General features: G+C 39.2%; 1 long non-coding RNA gene across 2 annotated transcripts in view; it reads left to right on the top strand.

Moving 5' to 3' along the window:
- Nucleotides 1-2,121: 2,121 nt before the first annotated feature.
- LOC111965203 (uncharacterized) overlaps nt 2,122-5,521 on the top strand; it is a 14,719-nt gene continuing 11,319 nt past the window's right edge. For both annotated transcript variants that reach the window (XR_002877484.3, XR_002877485.3), the window contains exon 1: nt 2,122-2,392. This is a non-coding gene — a long non-coding RNA (uncharacterized lncRNA). The remainder of the gene's footprint in view (nt 2,393-5,521) is intronic.

The raw sequence follows: 5,521 nt of genomic DNA, 5'->3' as shown, positions 1-5,521 counted from the left end.
TGCACAATTATCAGTTTCTATTTGGTTTATGTCGCCCATTCATTGTCACTTAGAGACAGATTAGTGCCTTGGGAACCAAGAGCCTAATCAGTGCTCTAACTCCCCCTTGTGGTGGTCTGGAGCAATGAAGCAGTCACGCAGGGTAACGTACAAAACCACAAATTACCCTCTAAATCCTGTGGCATAATCTCAAAACTTTTCATTGAGGAACCACCACAGTTCAACATATGTATATTTGCATTATGCCAGTCAGTTTAACAAGACAGTTTATGTTATTCATCAAGTCCACTATTTTTCTATTCAAACAACCTATTCATATACGGAAAGTATAATTTGGCTCTATGTAGTAATCCTGTCTATTCAAATCTTAAATATGAAAAGTTTACAAATATTGCACAAATCCGCAGCAGCTTAATATTTGGCTAATTGCCATACATTTCCAAGTAAAATGAAGAGCATGAAATGCAAAGAATAGCATAAACAATGTGAGATAAAGGCAACTCACTTTTGAGTTACAAAATGAATAATATGCATAACAAAGCCAATCAGAGTAGAATGCTGTATTTTCTAAGGAACTATGCTGTTTCTGATTGTATATTATGAAGTGAATCCATTTAATGTACAATCTTTCATTGTCATATCACATATCACAGTTAGAACGTGTGGACGAAGCTATTCCGATCTACAACTACAAGTTGAGTACCCTTCCTTATATGCATGCTGAAAGTRTAGTTAACTTGTTCTTTAAAAAGTTGCATTGTATTTGTTCAAAGACAATTCTCTTCGTCAGTTTACTAAGAACAGGCAGCAAACAGATTGAACGATTGTCAGAGCACGTAAAGGGTGCTTTACTATATTTGGTTAGTGGAATTACTTTAGCTTCCTTCCACRCCTGTCTACACACACAATCCTTTGGTTAAAGCCATGGAAATTGGAGTGACAATACAGTCTGCTACCATTCTCAATAGTTTCCCATCTAGGTTGTATGTACCTGGTGGCTTGTCATTATTGAGGAATAACAACCGTCTTTCCACCTCTTCCACACAAACTTGACCGAATTCAAAACGGGCAATAATTCTCTTTCATTGTTAGATCTTCAATACACACATATGATGGTTCACTGTTCAATGTTGTCATTCCACATCTCAGTTTGTCCACTTTACCAGTGAAAGAGTCATTGAAATGTTTGGCTATATCAAAAGGTTTTGTTATAAATCTCCCATCAACTGCAATGAACGATGCAGAWGAATTGGGTTTCCTGCCCAAAATATAAGTTAAGGTGCTCCAAAGACTTTCCCCAATGTATTTTATGTCATTGATCTTCTTTTGGTAATATCATTTCAGCTGTTTTGTATCAGTATGTCCACTGATTTGTTTGCCACTTTTTCATTTCTTTGAACCATAACATTTTTCAATTCATGTCCCACCCAGGGGGCTCTAACAGTTCTCACTGTTCGTTTCTTAATAACAGCTGCATGCTTGTCAACCATTGGCAAGATTCGTTTTCCAAATACTCTAAGTGTAGCATCTGGATTTTCCTCCTTATACACAGACCAACATACATATATTATATCTTCAACATAATAGTCCTGAGGAAACATTTTGTATAATCTCTCATAAATAGCTTTAGGCCCTGCCTTTAATACTTTGGCTGTCCTTGTTATTGTCACAATGTTATGGTCACTACAGCTGTAGTGTGGTAATGTTTTATTTAATAGCATACGGTATATTATATATACACCTCAAATGCSACTCGTAATAAGACTATGCAATTAGCCCATTAAATGTGTAATCTGACTCCATAAGATAAATAGCAATATGGGAAAAAAAACTATAGTTGAGTCAAAATAATAGGCAATGAAGACATGTCTGAGACTGGAATTCTAAATACAAGTGTACTTAATTACTTTGTAAAATGAATTGATTTACATACGATTTACATAGCTACGTGTCAAGTTCTGATTGGTCCAAATCATCTRTACATTCATTCATCCTGAAACGGCATACTTGTTATTTGGCCATTGGCCCAATGTTACAGCAAGGAATTCTAATTGGTCAACCACATGCTAGGGTTGGGGGTTATAAATTACATCCTGTCACTTTGTTCTGGGGAGAAAATCACTGAGGACAGGGGAGAATGAACATCGACCATCTACTTCCCAGCATTATTCGTTCTCTTTGAATAAACCAATTTTTCTCCCCCTGATTTGCTCTGGGGTCTGTGTTATTGAAGAGTAACATCAACTGCTAACACTTGGTGCCGTGACTCGGATSAATTGGTCTTGAACAACAACAAGGAAAAACRGATCAACTGTGYGTTGATCCAGGGAAAAGAGAGAGAGGGCTGAGCGCAACCCACCACTCTCCCGATTGACTGCTAACATATTGCTGGGTGAGTCTAGACCGTTATAATTTAATAGAATCAAATCAGGTTAAAATTAGAGCATGCAATGAGTGATACATATCTGTGATGTAAAGAGGTTTGAGTCCTCTATTAAAGGTTTGAGTCCTTTTGTTAAAGGTTAGTCCATTGCTCTATTGAAGGTTTGAGTCCTTTTGTTAAAGCCCTATCAGTTAAATATGCCATAATTGATTAAGGSTGTGAAACCTTCTTGTTGCATAGAAGTGATTTGCTAGTTGAGTAGCAACACGTGTGGGTAATGTTAGCCTTGTGAGCATTGAACAAGCTTTTGAAGTGAACACAAGTTTTATGGGTAACCAGGCCCTACAGAAACAATTTGTGTTCTAGAATATCAGAGGTTAGAGTCCTCAAAAGGGGTTATACATATATTTATGTCTTTTGGGGTTAAATAAATATATAAACATATATATATTATACAACTTTTGAAGTTAATGTAAGGATTTTAAGTGAGAAAAAAATCTGGGAAGGGCGGCACAACTCCTCGGATGTGAACATAACAAATATTTTAAATTGACTGTCTAGTGATATAAGAACCGTTTCAAAGTAGAGGAGTGTAGGCAAGAGATAATAAAGAGCGATAAAGAGAGTTGAGGGCTCTTGGTGAACACAGATTAAAACCTTAAAAGAAGAAATTCAACAATTATGAGTTAAGGGTGGTACAACAGACTTGGCACCCACATGTGACCCTTTTTTCCCCTCATCTACCCTCAGGCTGAGTTGTCGTAAGGCAGATCGTTTCAACATCTGTCAGCACTTGCTGGCTTTGAGTCAACAGATTCTGAACAGCGTTGACAAATGATTCTAGGCCAACCAGAACACAGGCTGTAAAGGTAGTAAAGGCAAACCCCAGTGACAGTAATCACACATAAATCAGCATCTCCAAAACAGTTGGATGAATGTCAAAGACTTTGAAGCATCCAGAGAAGTGGTATGAAGACGGGGACCATTTGAAGCGTTATAAGAAATCTACAATCTACATCCTTATGATGGTTACAGTTATTAACCTTTGTTTTGACAACCGTGAACATGCGTCTTGAGAAAAGATTTAAGAGCTGTGGGATGGTGAAGAGCAAGATGTGGATGATGGATGGAGAGCCATACATGTTTTCCTTAAGGAGAAGTATCTCATAATTTGGTGCATGAATACTGTATCTTTTATAAGTTTATTATGAGTATTTCTGTAAATTGATGTGGCTCTGTGCAAATTCACGGGATGTTTTGGAGGCAAAGCCAAATGTAAACTGAGGTTTTTGGATATAAATATGAACTTGATCGAACAAAACATACATGTATTGTGTAACATGTTGTCCCGGGAGTGTCATCTGATGAAGAATGTCAAAGGTTAGTGATTAATTTTATCTCTATTTCTGCTTTTTGTGACTCCTCTGGAAAATGGCTGTATGCTTTCTGTGACTAGGTGTTGACCTAACATAATGATATATTGTGCTTTCGCCGAAAAGCCTTTTTGAAATCGGACACTGTGGTTGGATTAACGAGAAGTTTATCTTTAAAATGGTGTCTAACACTTGTGTGTTTGAGGTATTTGAATTATGAGATTTCTGTTGTTTTGAATTTGGCGCCCTGCAATTTCATTGGCYGTTGGCGAGCGGAACCCCGTTCTCAGACAGGTTAAGGGTCTGACCAATGCAACCACCAATTGGGGAGAGATAACCAAATGTGTCCAAAAACCAAAATAATCGTTTGTTGAACTGGAAGAAAGGTTCAGAGCACCGTTGGTTAGACACAGTGGGTTTCTCGACATGGAAGATGAAGATACACTCAAAAGRGGCAAACACCCATCAGTTGATGCAATCCATACATGAGGATTTGCGAAAAACCTTTGTTTCCACAACTACTGACTGGGAGAGACAAAACTACGGCGACATCATCGACAGGCTGTCAATACTGGACAGAGACATCAATCAACATAATAAACCGGCTGCCATCAGAGTTGTGCAGGTTCCTTGTGAAACCAACAACATTATTTGTTCAGCAGAAGAGAAACCTGGTTGGTGTATGTCATTATTGCGGGATTTCTGGTCACTGGCAACGAGACCGTCGGAAAAGAAAACGTGTCCTTATGAGGAATGGCCAGGAGAAGCAGGGTCCGTCTAAGGGAAAATGGAACCAGGACAAAAGCCCCAACAACACAATGCCGATGCAGAAATTTAAGAAGCTCTCTCCGGCTCAGTTTGCTGGATGCTGTGGAGGTAAACTAACAGACCCCCTCTTATGTCCCATCTCAGCTGGTCTACATAGTAAATCGGATGGAACATATGTGAACATGATGGTTAACAACTTTGCAGTAGATTTTTTAGTAGATACGCATGCTGAAGTCACTGTACTGCCCTTAACTTATGCAGAACATATATGACCTCAGTACACGGGCAAGAGGATGAGAGCAACAGGAGTGGAAACAGACCAAACCATTATCAATTTCTATTGGTCCAATGAAAATTAATGCAGGGGTGTGGATAGGCTACTTTGAACAGGCCTTGATGTTATTATGCAACTTGACTCTAAATTGAACATCTCTGAAGGGAAGGTGGCGGGGCAAATTAGACAACTGCAGGGATCTACAGTTCAGAACCATCCTATTTGGACTACGAAGAAATGTGAGTGTGGAACTTTGGATATGTATGGAACCTGTGTGCTTGACAGGTGTTGCCCCACCTTGCACAACAATAGTAAGGAAGCTATGGACGCTACTAAAGTAGTGATTAAAGATCTATTAAGATCGATTAAAGACACATTCTGCCTCTAATAGCCCAGTATGGSCAGTGAAAAAATCAAGTGGTGACTGGCGAGTGACAGTGGACTACAGGAATGCAAATGAAGCCATCTCCAAGCTCACTTCACTGGTGGCTGACACAATTCTCTCCTCATTGTCACCTGCTCACTCTGTGTTCTCCGTCATTGATATGGCTAATGGGTTCTGGTCGGTACCCTGACATCCAGAGGTCTGTCCATGGCTTGCTTTTTCTGTGGATGGTCAACATTGTCATTGGACTAGGGCTCCTATGAGCCATCATAATAGTACTTTGATTTACCATCAGGCACTGCGGACTCGCCAAGATCTCTCTCTCGGATGGCATCCGT

Source organism: Salvelinus sp. IW2-2015, linkage group LG6.1 (assembly GCF_002910315.2).
Source record: "Salvelinus sp. IW2-2015 linkage group LG6.1, ASM291031v2, whole genome shotgun sequence".
Classification (NCBI taxonomy): Eukaryota; Metazoa; Chordata; class Actinopteri; order Salmoniformes; family Salmonidae; genus Salvelinus; species Salvelinus sp. IW2-2015.
Note: the sequence above shows the minus strand (reverse complement) of the source record. Positions and strands in the feature narration are given on the sequence as shown.